At 45.8% G+C, this 15,115-nt stretch overlaps 1 pseudogene; it reads right to left on the bottom strand.

The window, feature by feature from the left end:
- Positions 1-1,540: 1,540 nt before the first annotated feature.
- The window catches only part of LOC138422291 (sec1 family domain-containing protein 1 pseudogene), a 32,618-nt pseudogene continuing 19,043 nt past the window's right edge, over positions 1,541-15,115 (bottom strand).

Raw genomic sequence — 15,115 nt, 5'->3', positions numbered from 1 at the left:
CTAGACTGGCCACTGTTATCTTATTTGGAGATGACAAAAATGAACCCAATAGCCCTCCAAGTCTATGCTGTGAGTCTACCAAAGTCAAAACACAATTTGTGATTCAATCATTCCACAGCATCAACTTTTCCCTAAAAAGTTGTAAAACCAGTGTTGATGTAATGGAGAAAGTGGTATGGACCAGAAAGAAGAAAATATCCTATAGGTTAATTCATTAAACTTTAAGTGGAGTCTTTTCTGATAACTTTGCCAATTGATCATCAGCCAGGAGATGGGAGGAGCATCCAGAAGGAGGAAGGGCTGGGCCTGGTGTCCTGCAGTCGTCGGAACATGCTGAGTGATCTGCGCAAACCCCTCTTTCCTTCCTCACTCCCTTCCTTCCTATCTTTCTTTCATGGAAAATAAGGATGAAGGCTGAGTCCCAGCTCTGGGCATTTATTAACAGAATAGACACGGGCATATGGGATGAGGAATTATGTGCTGTGGAGGCAGCTTGGTGTCAAAGGAGACCATTTCCCAAGGGGATATATGGAATCTTGGAGAGGGCTTTAGATATCTGTAATACACAGAAGAGAAGACTGAGGGAAAAACCACCTCAGGTGTTGGTCTATAAATTGTGCAAGAGTATTAGCAATTTAAGTATCTAGGGGGGAAAAGAGCATTTTATAATGATGCAATTTGATAGCACGCATGAATGAAATGTATTTCTCTTATTTTCTTTTTTCTGGATTAGTAGAATACAGCTAGTGTTACAGAACCTGAATTCTTATTGCAACCCATTGAGCTGAATCTTATGAACAAGCATCTGAATTCCCTCCCTCTGCCAGGCACTCTCGGATGGCTGCCGCAAAGCCACTCCATCCCTTTCTCCCTTGCAGCCTTCAGGCAGACAGGCTGCAAAGTCAAGTAGAGTTTCCCATCTTCTTTGTATCAGCCTCAGGACACCTCACTACAAGTCACTCTAATACCCTCTGCCCAGACGACTCGCAGGCAGCTTTGTGAGCCAAGCTCCTCTGACTCAGAGAACAGCGTAGGCTCCAGCCCACTTTCCTCCTCCCACCTGGCTTCTTCTGACCTCAACTAATGAAAAGGGAGTTCCCTACCCTGCCTCCCTTCACACAGGGTCACAAACCTATCATTAAATGTCTTTATTTAAGAGAGCTTTCCTGCCCAGGTCTGCTCCCAAGGGCAGGATGGAATTGATGCAAAATCCATCACTGAATGGGCCTGGACATTTAATCAATGAGGCAGCATGGAGCCCCTGTGATTCAGAGGTGCTGGGAGTCAGGCAAGGCTAGAAGAGCATCCAGAGTGAGTGGGAGGGTGGTTTTTATTTTTGACCCTGTTCTCCCACACTCCAGCAATCAGCAGTCTATTCCACGTAATGTCAGCTTTGCAGCAGAATTCCATGTCAACAGCAGTATTTGCACATGTGTTCATTTAATAACTCCACATTCATTCAATAAATTCTTACATGCCTACTGCATGTCAAGCACTGTTCTAGACCCTGTGAAGAATGAACAAACAATTCAGCTTATATTCAACTGAGTTTATATTCTTGTGATGGAATAACTATGTTGGTGGTGATGGTGGTGATGGTGATGAAGGGGATGACAATAGTGATGGTGGTGATGGGTGTGATGGTGCTGAAGATGACGAAGACGGGGATGCTGGCAATGGTAACGGGAGCAGCAGCAGGGGGGCAGCAGCTGGAGCAATCATGTGAGTAAAGGCTTACCTAGCACTCAAGCCTTCACTCATAGGATTAGGACTTATTATGAACCGGACACTACTCTAAAAATTTTGCCTGTGTTACTTGACTTCATGACAACTGTGGTAGGTGCTCTCATTAACCCTAATTGGTAAATGAAAGACCGAGGTACAGAGAGGCCAATCCACTCTCCCAAGTTCACACGGGAAGCTATGCTGCTGGGATTCAGAGCAAGTTCCGTAATCAGTGGGCTCAGAAATTACATTCCAAATAGACAGGCAAATAATTTCAGACAGTGACAAGTACAATGAAGAAAATTAAAGAGGGTGACGTGAGAGTGAGTTGGTGTGAGAAGACTGCATTAGGGAAGGCCTCTTGAGGAGGTGATGCTAGACTTAAGACCAAAAGGACAAAGCATGTGGGCATAGTTTTCATACAGGCGGAACAGCAAGTGCAAAGGCCCTAAGGTAGGAGTGAGCCCAGAGTGTTCAAAGAACAACAGGAAGGTCAGAGAGGCTGAAGCAGAATTAACAGGGGGAAATGGGCACTGAATAAAGAAGGCAAGGAGGGGCCAGGCCATGTAGGGCCCCACAGGCCGTAGGACACAGTGTCGGAGTTGCCCTAAGTGGATGAGGCGTTATGGAGCCCATGGAGGGAACGGCTTCAGCCACTCCATAATCACTGAGTCTGGACCATGGCGCAAGTAGGAGTCTCTGGGCTATGATGGGAGATGGATGATCAGAACTGCTGTCTAGTATTTATAAATAAATACTGTACAAGTTGGGGGAATGGGGCTTCCCTGGTGGCTCAAAGGGAAAGAATTCACCTGCAAGGCAGGAGCTGCAGGAGAGCTGGGTTCAATCCCTGGAACAGGAAGACCCCTTGGAGGAGGAATGGCTACCCACTCTAGTATTCTTCCTGGAGAATCCCATGGACCGTTGGAGGAGGAATGGCTACCCACTCCAGTATTCTTCCTGGAGAATCCCATGGACCGTGGAGCCTGGCAGGCCCATGGGATCGCAAAGAGTCAGACACAACCTAAGTGACTTAGCACACATGCACATACCGTACAAGTGAAAGCCCTCTCCAAGGTCATCAGGTTTTCAAAACTCACTTTAACACCCCATTCCCAATAACTAGAGTGTTCTGACCTGTCCCAGCACACGAACTTGCAAATCAAGGGGTTTTAAGACGGTTCCAGCGAGCCAAGGTGAGGGCCCAGGGGTTGAAGATGGGATCAAGCTTGTGGGATCAACACAGAGTCCTATCCATGCAGGACTCCACAGCACCATAGAAGTTTTGTTCCTCTGCCAGGTCACTGGGAGACTGTGAAGGATTTGTAAACAGAGGCAGCTTTGCCAGCATGAAATCATCTCAGTCTCCTTGGAGGCCTGAGTCAGCCAACACTTCTGCAGGCGGCGGCAGCAGGCGGCAGTGGGCGGGCTTTGCCATCTTGGGCAAGGCTGAAATGAAACATCTTACCCTGGCTCCTGCCACCCACAGGAAAATCAATGATCAGAGGAGGGAAGCAGAGATGAGCGAGAGGACAGGAAACCCAGACATTCCTGCAGTCCACGAGAAATTCATCTCATATTTATAGGTTTTATGTTTCACTTAAGGAAGTTTGAGTTAGAATTCTATCACTTGTTACCGAAATGGGCGAGCTCGTACAGCTACCTAAAAAAGAGAGAGAGAGAGAAGAATCAGCTAAAAACTAGCAAATAGCAAGAAGAAATGTTCACTTTTTTAAACTGACAAATTCAATGTGGTGGATGGAGAGAGAAATCACTTCTCTCCCAAAATGAGTCATTGTTGCTGCCGCCCACTGAGAAATCAGCGAGGCGCCTGCTGGGCCCCATTCGGACATCCTAAGGGCAGTGCATCAGGGATGCTTCAGGGAATTTAGCCGGGGAGGCGGGGCTGGTTTTATTTTCTTCTCTTCATGTTCCCTCTAATGGCCTTTTTCAACTCTGCCATCATTTTGCCTTTCATTTCACCAAGATAAATTCTAATTCATGGGCTCATTAACCCCTCTTGCTATTCTGAGCTTGTTTGATGGGATGTCCTGGAGGTTAGGTTCTTTCACAGGGATTGAAGGCGCTGAATCAGGGCTTGGCAATGCCATTAAAGTCCGTTCTCAGAGAAACCAAAATATGCCTTGTCATCATCACTCCTGTACTCCGGGCTGGAAATGAGCAAAAATCCTGTCACCAGAGATGGGGCCTCAGTGAGGGCCTACCATCTCCTGGCACATCCTGGAGAAGAGGGGACACGTTTCTTAACCCCCTACACAAACCCTGGGTGGAAGGCAGAGGGCCATGCAGGGGGGCTGCCACTCTGCTCTCTGCAAGGCAACAGCCGGCAGGTTTAGTGCTCTCCAGGGAAGGCGTATAGATTCTCACTCAGTCTGTAAGGGGTCCACGCTTAGGCAGGGAGAACCTAACCTTGATGGGGGGCTGTGGGTCAAAGGAGAAAGACTTCTGGACCTCAGGATATGATGCTGATCAGACTGGAGGGACTTAATCCCCTTCTCTCTGGGCCTTCCCTTCTCCACCTATAAAATAAAGGTGTTGAGACAGAGTCATTCACACATTCAGCAAATATCCAGTGGCAGCACATGCCAGACCACTAAGGTAAAAATGACCACTTGTGTCTTGTCTGCATGGAGCCTACAGTCTGGAGGAGAAGGCCTACATTTAACAAATAATCACAGAAACAAATATGTAATTACCAACTTTGATATGCACTAGGAAGAAAATAATGCAAGTCCCTCAAGATAGTATGAAATGTGGGAGATGGAGGGGCAGCAACAATGCAAGCTGAGATCCAAAAGATCTGCAGAAATGAGCCAGGACAGACAGAGTATCTCAGATTACAGAAGAGGATGTGCAAAGGTCCTGAGGTGAGAGAAGACCGGTGTGGCTGGGATGCAGATGAAGAGGACAGAGGTGACAAGATCTTCTGAGAAAAAGGAAGAAACCAGACCACGATGAACCCTCTTGGTGGAAGGATATATACCCAGGTGTGCCCAAGACAGTCCTGGTGGGCATCTGTGGACTTGGCATAAGTGTAAAGAGTGGCCCCCTCCCGTCTCTAAATTGTCATGGTTTGAATGCTAATTTTACTGGAGAAAATTAAGTGAGCATGTGCTGCGTGTGTGCATGTGTGTGTAAGGTGTATGACCAGTTGTGCATTTTCAAATTGCCTCACAGAAGGCTGTATGGGTCATGGGTTGGGGAAGGATTGTACACCTTGGTGTCCCTTAACAAATGTCCCTTTCCAGTGTGAAATAAACATATCTCTTGCCACATCAATAAGGAACAGAAGCAACATCACAGCTTGATTTTACTTTAAAGGATGGAGGGTGCATTTGTGGCAGAGGATTAGCCTTTTGCTGAGAATGAGGGCTGGGACAGGGAAACCTGGGTTCTAGGCAGTGAGGTCTGGAACTTCAACCCCTCCCACTCTGCCTTCTCTCATCCCCACTGGCCGAAGACGCCAGTATTCAGGGAATGCTGGAAACTGTGGCACTTCAGGCGACCACAGAATCTTCTCACTGATTTTTCTTTTTCCTTCCAGCTGCTATATTCAGGAAGAGAGCCTTCAGCTGTTGCTCAAGCTGACCCATATGACTTTCACAAACTCTTAAGCACAAAACTTTTAAACCAAGACACAGAGGAGGTTCCCAAATGACCTCACAAAATATTACCAACGATTTATTTCTTTATACAATGACTCATCGCTGAATGCTTGAAAATAGACAAAATTATAGGGGAAATAAAATGCAAAGCTCTGTGCACACCTGCTGGAGTAGGAAATAGCAACCCACTCCAGTATTCTTGCCTGGAAAATCCCATGGGCAGAGGAACCTGACAGTCTACAGTCTGTGGGGTCACAAAGAGTCGGACACAACTGAGCAGCTGAGCAGCAGAGCACGCATGCACAGGCACACCTGCGTAGGGGAGACAAGGTGATATTACCACAAACACAATGATCATGCCAGTTTTTGTTTTCTTTTGTTTAATTGTGGTAGAATATACATAACATTTACCATCTCGACTGTTCTTGACTGTATAGTTCAGTAGCATTAAGAACATTTGCCTTGTGTGTGAACATCACCACCCCATCTAGAACTTTTTCATCTTTCAAAGCTGCAATTCTGTCCCCATTAAACACTGACTCCCTATTCTCCCTCCCCCAGTCCCCGGCATCCACCACCCTACTTTCTGTCTCTGCAGACTTGACCACTCAAGGGACCTCCACATAAGCAGAACCGTACAGTAAGCAACTGGCTTACTTCACTGAGCATAATGCCCTCAAACTTCATTTATACTATAGCATCTGAAAGAATTCTCTTCCTTTTTAAGGCTGAATAATATTCTGCCATGGATGAATTGTGTATCCATCCATCCATCAATGGACATAGATTGCTCTCCTTTTTAGGCTGTGGAGAACAATGTTGCTAGAATGCTGTTGCTAGAATGCTGTTGTGCAAATACCTATGGTGGTCCCTTGCACTGGATTAGCCCACACCAGACACTCAGTCAACATATGGAACAAATGAAGGAGCCGTGAGACCTGGTGATTCCTTCAGACCTGATCACCTCACTCAGCTGGGTCCCCAGTGAATAGCCCTCAGCTTTGGAGTTTCAAAGTCAGCTGTTGAAATCTATGTCGGAGATGGTGACGGGGCATCAAGGACAAGACTTTGAGGACAGGAGCTTCCCCCGTGATCCAGTGATTAAGAATCCACTTTCCAAAGTAGAGAACTCAGATTCGATCCCTGGTTGGGGAACTAAGATCCCACATGCAGGGGAGCAACTTAAGCCCCATGCAATAGCTACGGAGCCCAGGTGAGCCTGAAATGAAAGATCCTGCATACTGAAACAAAGATCCTGCACGCCACAGCTAAGACCCGCCACAGCTAAGACCCAACCCAGCTAAAAATAAATAAATATTTTTTTAAAGAAAAAGACCTTGATGATGGACACGCAAAATTGGCCAGGTCTGACTTCTAGCACTGCTAGCAGCTGACTAGTAGTAGCCAGTAAGCTGGCTCTCCTCCTGACTTCTCCTGGAGGTCGGCCTTCCCCAGGAGCCTGCCAAGCGAGGTTGACCCCAGAATGAGGAGCAACTCCAAGACTGTCCACCTTGGGGCCAGGAGGACTGCGATACTAGATTCTGTTTGTCCAAGTCACTGCAGCTGATAATGACTCCGTATGGTAATCTCTGTCTCTAAATTTTCTTCACATCAGACAGCTCCTGATGTTTCCAGACAGGACTGCAGACAAGTATTTTCTTAAATAAATTGAATCTCTACAATAAAGACACAACTACAGGGACTTTCTTGGTGATCCAGTGGTTAAGATTTTGCCTTCCAGTTCAACAGGGGGGAAGTTCCCTGGTCAGGGAACTAAGATCTTACTTGCCTCAAGGCCAAAAAGACCAAAGCATAAAACAGAAGCAATATTGAAACAAATTCAATAAACACTTTAAAGATGGTCCACATTAAAAAGAAACTAAAAAAAAAAGACACAACTGCAAAATACTTTCATAATATTTTTAGAAATTGTACAGTGTTGTGGATGAAATATTTAAATAAAGTGAGTTATTTTAACTGTTAAGGTGTAACATATGCTAAATAAGGCTAATGGATATTTCTCAAAAATTTTGGTTTTCAGGGGACATAAACTAAGGTCAATAAAATTCTATGAAACTTTTGCTTATATATACGATCTTATAATATGCTTTCTTGAAATATTTTTGTGTTTATAGAGATGAGGATACTTACCAGATGGAGACTGTAAGAGGATGGAAATAAAGTCACTGTATCTTAAAAAAAAAAAAAAGCTCAGAACTTGCCCCTGAGCTTAAATGACAAACTGTAGCCAACAAGCATGGTGGGGGTGGACAGCGGTGGTTCCTGACCTGCACTGCCCCAGCAGTGACACTTCACACTACCCTCTTGTGAGGATTCATCTCGACTCCCCCGGATCCCTTGATTTTGCTCCTCGTTCCCCTCTCCCACTAGCCACCCGGGCTTGGAACTCCTCCCCTGCCGTGCTCCTCAGAAACCTGCAGGGCAGTAGGCAGTATGGTCTTCCGGAAGAGCTGTGGTGTCTTAGGCATGGGGTGTTCACCACCCACCACCTCTCTCAAAGCCACCTGCCCACACCAGGCCACGGTGCTGTGCTGCTCTAGGGAGAGGCTCACCAACCTCCATGCCCACCACCCAAACGTGCAGAGATGAGCCAGTCACTCAGTGAGCCCAGGATGGACATGGTTCCCAGAGGAGGTGGACACAGCCACAAAGATTGCCATCAAAGAGTGTTCGACAGAACCCTGAGCAGGGGATCCATGTCCTTGTTGTAGCCACACATTCCAGGAAACAAACTCACCCAGAAGGACAATGCAGATAGCAGAATGCAGTTTATTACACTGGTGGACCCAAGGCAGAGTCTCCTCTTAGCCAAGGACCCTGATCCATTTTTGTGAATGTTATGCCCAAGTCGCAAAATCTCCCAATGACCACCAGGGAGCCAATATCCGATGCAAAAGCAAGAGAGTTTTTATTACCAAGCTCGAGCTGGGGATCCCACTGTTACAGACGCAGTGGCTATAGGGAGGAGCCCCGGGTTTGGGGTTACATTGCTTATATAGGGAGTGTTCATGAAAAAAAGAATTTCTAGGTAGGCGGACATCTGATTGGTCACTTTCTTTTGAAGGGTTGTGTGTTGGTTTTTGATTGGTCCCTATTACCTAGGTAGACCACAAGTTCCTGAGCGTTAAGTCAGGAGATTCTGGTCTGGGGTCCGATTGGCTCGTGGGTGGTGGGGTGAGGTCAGGGGATTTCCAAAGGCTCTTTTCCCAGAACCTTACAAAATGGAGTTTTTCTGTTAACAAAATGGAGTAGCTTAGATTCTTCATGAAAACCTTATATACCCTAAGTGTACGTGCCCAAACCCACCTCCCCAAATTCCATGAAACTAGTCTGAACAAAGGAAAAGAAAGATACAAAGATAATCCTTTGATTATGCCTATGCCTATTTGCTTATGCCTTAAGCTTAGGTAGTTAACAGTGGACAATTATCAATAGGCCTGTGGTCATACCCCAATAAGCACAGTAGAATTTATGATTCTGTTTGGTTACATAGATAATTAGGGTATTCTTTTAGGCGAGGGAGAGTCTAGGTACGAGCTCTGGGGCTCTTGCATCCGGGGGGTCTGGTTTTCCAGTTGGTATGTCATTTCCATAGATACTGGGCATAGTCCGGCCCAAGACGGAGTCCTGCTTTCAAGATGGAGTCTGCTCTGTCTCTTTCCTCCTTCATCCTGACACATCAACCAGCGTCAGCTGTCCTTGGTGCTCCTCCTGCCCCTGTGATCTTCCTCCTAGCAGGTAGGTGATGCGGGCTCACTGTGCAGACAGGGTGGTGAGGGGTCACCCGGCTTTAATTTCTAGATTCAAGGTGGCTAGACATGGCCAAAAGGTTTGGGAGGAACACCATGAGGGAGAGTTAGGATTGCCAGATTTAGCAAATAAAGATTACGCAGATAATTCTGCAGTATAGGCAAATAATATATGTATTGTCTAGTATAAGAATTTTTAGGATGTATTTATAATTTGAAAACTGTTGTCTATCTAGAATTCAAATTTAAATGAAGGTCCTGTGCTTTATTGGGTGGCCACAGAGAGAAATTTCCCACCCCCACACACAGCCCAGTCTCCCCAACTCCCGCCCCCACTGTTAGGGGAAGCACACTGATTGAAACTGCCCACTGTGGCCAGTCACCATAGTAACCATTTGCATGAGTTGTTTTATGACAGGAGATCCTGATAAGGAATAAGGAACTAATAAGCCACCACCAACGGGAATAGTTCGGGAAAGGTCGAAAGGAGACACCACGTGTCCGTCCACTTCCCAGAATCCCTCTCGCTAGCACCCCTCTTGGCTGAGCGATGCGTGCGCCACCAGGAAAGACTCTGAATTAGAATGATTGGCCAAAGACCACCCGGAAACTAATCCCATCACCATAAAACCGGACACCGCGAGCCACATGGCAGAGCGGTTCTCCTGGGTTCCCTTACCCTACTGCTCTCCACCCGGGTGCCCTTTCCCAATAAAACCTCTTGCTTTGTCAGCACATGTGTCTCCTCGGACAATTCAGGTCCACTTTCCTGTAATACCACTTTTATACCAAGAAAAGCAGGGCACTGAGACAGAACAGCCAGATCTGGAGTTTGAAGGTAAACCTTAATCCTGATTGGTCATTCACACCAAAATGATTGTTTTAAACCCGAGGGACTGGGTTACTTTGGAGAAACCCGATAAAGGTAAAAATCATGATGATCAAATTAAAGGGGGAAATGGAGCTTTTGGAGACTAATGCAATTCAGTTACAGAGAAAGGGAGACAATCACATTCTGCACCACTGAGTGGGGCTGTACATTTCAAATCCTTGTGTTGTGAGCATAGAAAGCCTCCACTTCTTGCTGGAAGTGGTGACTCCAGGGCTCTTGTGTTACAAGGAAGAGCCAATTTTGACTCCACAGTGGCTCTACTTTTTTTAATTTAATCTTTGCTTCCTGTTGCTTTTGTTCGGTAAAAGGATACTGTCTACACGTAACGGCCTGCCTCAGGAAACCCTGCACCTCTGCTTGAATGTTAAACCAAAATGTCTTTGTTCAGGACCCTGTCCATCTGTGGATGGCTACAGGAAGGAAGAAATTAACACATCCCCTCCCTGAGGCTGGCCATTCCAGGAGATAGTTGAAGATTAATGGCATTTTTATTTTACTTCTTCACCTTTCCAGCCACTCCCCGCCCCCCACAACCCAGCACCACGTTCTATAAAAGAAACTGGCACCCAGACCCCATTAAATAATTATTTTGAGGTACTAGTTTGTCATCTTCCTGGTCTGCCTGCTTTCCAAATAAAATCATATTCCTTGCCTCAACACCTTGTCTCTCAGACTTGTTGGCCTGCCATGTGGCGAGCAGTGTGAGCTTTGACTCGGTAATGCTAGGAAACTGGATTCTAGAGCAGGGCGCTCTAGACCACTATTGTGAATGTTTGTCTAGGCTGGCTCTGAGGTCACCTCTAGCCACCGAGGAGGCCAGGAGCAGACAGTGCTTTATGCACATCATCGTAGTGGCCAGCAGGGATTCTTGCCTGCTGGATTGGGCAGGGAGCAAGCCCAGGGCTCCAGCCTCACACCCAGGGCTCCAGCCTCACCTCCAGGCTCCAAGGAAGAGGAACCAGGCTCCTGTGGTACTCCTGAGTGCAGACAAAGAGGGAAGAGATCAGGAGTCCTCTGGGGCATCTCAGGGGAGAAGAAAGGGAGGGGCATTTCCCTGACTTACGGGAGCCAGAGTGGACCCTTGGGCCTGCTCCCCTTCACAAAGGATCTGTAGCTTACATCACTGACTTTATCTCCAGATGAAATTTTAGGTTCAATGACAGACACAAAAGTAAGTGTGAAAAGAGAATGACCTTCAACATTTATCCCATGATTGGATGAGCCACCTGGCAGGGTTATAAACTGATTTATTAAATAAATTCTCTAATAACCCCATGGGGGGTTCATGGGGTCCTCAAGGCAAGAACACTGAAGTGGTTTGCCACTTAAGAAAATTAGAGATAGTAAGGGAACATTTCATACAACAATGAGCACAGTAAGGGACAGAAATTGTATGGACCCAACAGAAGCAGAAGATATTAAAAAGAGGTGGCAAGAATACACAAAAGAAACTATACAAAAAAGATCTTGATAACCCAGATAACCATGATGGTTTGATCACTCACCTAGAGCCAGATATCCTGGAATGTGAAGTCAGGTGGACCTTAGGAAGTATCACTATGAACAAAGCTAGTGGCGGTGATGGAATTCCAGTTGAGCTCTTTCAAATCCTATAAGATGATGCTGTGATAGTGCTGCACTCAATACGCCAGCAAATTTGGAAAACTCAGCAGTGACCACAGGACTGGAAAAGGTCAGTTTTCATTCCAATACCAAAGAAAGACATTGCCAAAGAATGTTCAAATTACCACACAATTGCACTCATTTCACAAGTTAGCAAAGTAATGCTCAAAATTCTCCAAGCCAGGCTTCAACAGTATGTGAACCGAGAACTTCCAGATGATCAAGTTAGATTTAGAAAAGGCAGAGGAACTAGAGAGCAAATTGCCAATGTCCACTGGATCATAGAAAAAGCAAGGGAATTCCAGAAAAACATCTATTCTGCTTCACTGACTACACCAAAGCATTTGACTGTGTGGATCACAACAAACTGTGGAACATTCTTAAAGAGATGAGAATACAAGCCCACCTTACCTGCCTCCTGAGAAATCTGTATGCAGGTCAAGAAGCAATAGTTAGAACAGGACCTGGAACAATGGACTGGTTCCAAATTGGGAAAGTGAAAGGTGTGTCTGACTCTTTGCAACTACACAGTCCATGGAATTCTCCAGGCCAGAATACTGGAGTGGGTAACTTTTCCCTTCTACAGGGAGTTTTCCCAACCAAGAGATCGAACCCAGGTCTCCCTCATTGCAGGCAGATTCTTTACCAGCTGAGCCACCAGGGAAGCCCAAGAAAACTGGAGTGGATAGCCTATCCCTTCTCCAGGGGATCTTTCTGACCCAGTAATCAAACCAGGGTCTCCTACATTGCAGGTGGATTCTTTAGCAGGGGAACTACCAGGGAAGCCCAAAAGGAGTGCATCAAGGCTGTATAGTGTCACCTTGCTTACTTAATTACTTTGCAGAGTACATCATGCAAAATGCTGGACTGGATGAAGCACAAGCTGGAATCAAGATTGCCAGGAGAAATATCAATAACCTCGGATAAGCAGATGACACCACCCTTATGGCAGAAAGCGAAGAAAAACTCAAGAGCTCTTGATGAAAGCGAAAGAGGAGAGTGAAAAAACTAGCTTAAAACTCAACATTCAAAAAGGTAAGATCATGGCATCTGGTCCCATCATTTCATGGCAAATAGATGGAGAAGCAATGGAAATAGTGACCGACTTTTTCTCAGGCTCCAAAATCACTGCAGATGCGGACTGCAGCCATGAAATTAAAAGACCCTTGTTCATTGGAAGAAAAGCTATGACCAACCTAGACAGCATATTAAAAAACCAGAGACATTATTTTGCCAATAAGGGTCCATATAGTCAAAGTTATGGTTTTTCCAGTAGTCATGTATGGATGTGAGAGTTGGACTATAAAGAGAGCTGAGTGCCAAAGAATTGTTGCTTTTGAGCTGTGGTGCTGGAGAAGACTCTTGAGAGTCCCTTGGACTGCAAGATCAAACTAGTCAATCCTAAAGGAAATCAGCCCTGAATATTCATTGGAAGGACTGATGTTGAAGCTGAAGCTCCAATACTTTGGCCACCTGATGTGAAGAACTGATTCATTGGCAAAAACTCTGACGCTGGGAGAGATTGAAGAAGACAGGAGAAGAGGGTGACAGAGGATGGCACCACCGACTTGATGGACATGAGCTTCTCTGGAAGCTCTGGGAGTTGGTGATGGGCAAGGAAGCCTGATGTGCTGCAGTCCATGGGGTCACAAAGAGTTGGACACAATTGAGCGACTGAACTGAACTGAATAATCCTATAAATAGAACAATTAGAGACCTCTGCATATTTGATGGTTAAAATTATTCAATTTTAAATGTAACATCCCCCATCTCCTGGATTGAAGACAAGATTCTTTACTGTCTGGGCCACCAAAGAAGCCCCCATTCATACTATTAACTAAAATATGGCTAAAGACTTAATTATAAAAAATGAAAAATAAATATTAAGAAAAAAAACAAGAGGTCCCCCAGTTATGTATCTGTGCAGGGGTGTGTAGAAAGATGTTGAATACAGAAATTGGGTGCTGGGGAGGGGAGAGTATCTGTAATAATGCACTGCAATACGTATAATTTTGTCTTGATTTCCTTCATTTTTTTTGTTTTTTTGTATTATTAACTTTGCCCTTCCCTCCTTCCCCAATACTCACTATTTTGATGGAACGCAGCACATGGCTTTTGCCTGTTTTTGAACATATTACAAGCCAAACATGAGTAGTTCTTTCCATTCCTTGGTCTCCATTCCTTAACATCAACCCCTCCAATAACCTTTACCCTCCCCCTACCTCCCGTGATCTTGCATCTTGAATAATCACTCCACCTCCGACATCTTGTTTGCAATTATTCTGCTTTCTGAGCATTCACTTCCCATGATGGAGCTCTCGGTCCAGAACTGCCTTGCCAGTGTCCCTGTGAAAACACCAGGTTCTCACAGCCCCCTTCTCCCTTATACCCCATCTCTCCCAGCTCGTCCTAGATTCAGTGCTCATCAAACACCATCAGTTCTTTGCCCCCCTCTTTCCAATGTTCTCACTGAGTGAAAACAAATCAACTTAAGCCCAACTCTGTTTACCTGCACCTGCCCTGGAGCTGAGAGTGCCTGTGAAAGTGCACACCGTGCTGACCTCTCACCCTGGAAACTCAAGTCTTCAGATCTCACTTCCCTGAAATTGGGAACCGCAGTGCTTCCAGTAAATTCCATTTCCTGTTTCAAAAACAATGCTTCCCCACTCTCTGTTCTCCCTTCAGGCCTCCCACATGCCTTCTCTTGTTCCATTCTCAGCCCATGACCTGGCCTCACAGTTCACAGGGAAAACCACAGTTTCTTCATCTGCTCACCATCAAATCTTCAACTCACCGCTGTTTGTAGTCACAGCCTCTGCCATCTCTCTTGGTGCAACATCCCCTTTCCATGGGTGTGGCGTGTCACTCCTCACCGGTGCCTCACTTATGCCCTGGATCTCACCCCCTCCTGCCTCCTCAAAAGCCCTCCTCTGGCAACTCTCTCCTCTATCAGTTGCACCACCAGCTTCTCCTACATGAGACATACACTTCCAGGATCCACATATACCTCAATATCAGCCAGCTTAAAAAAAAATAACTCTGATTGTCCATCTCCCTCCAACTGCCACGCTTCTTCTTATCTCTTCTTCTTCATCAAATTGTCTATAGGGACTGCCTCTGCTTCCTTGCTTCCTGATTTCCTTTCACCATCTTCAACCGAGTGCTGAAATCCCACTCCACTACTAAAATTATTCCTGTCAAAGTTACAAGAGATCTCCATGTGGCCAAATCAATGGTTTCCTTCTGTCTTCATCCTACGGCTCTTAACAGAGTCCAACTCAGCTGACCACTCTCCTTCCTGAACATTTGACTTGCCTGGCTTCCAGGATAACTCACAGTTACTTTTCTTTTCAAGCCTCAGCCTCAGTCTTCTTTCACTCCTATTCCTCTCTTGGTTTCTCAGTGTTAAGGTGCCCCCAAGACCATGGTCCTAGGATCCTTTAATTTTCCTTTCCACATCCTTAGAAATGTCCAGCTTT

This window comes from Ovis canadensis, chromosome 17, assembly GCF_042477335.2.
Source record: "Ovis canadensis isolate MfBH-ARS-UI-01 breed Bighorn chromosome 17, ARS-UI_OviCan_v2, whole genome shotgun sequence".
Classification (NCBI taxonomy): Eukaryota; Metazoa; Chordata; class Mammalia; order Artiodactyla; family Bovidae; genus Ovis; species Ovis canadensis.
Note: the sequence above shows the minus strand (reverse complement) of the source record. Positions and strands in the feature narration are given on the sequence as shown.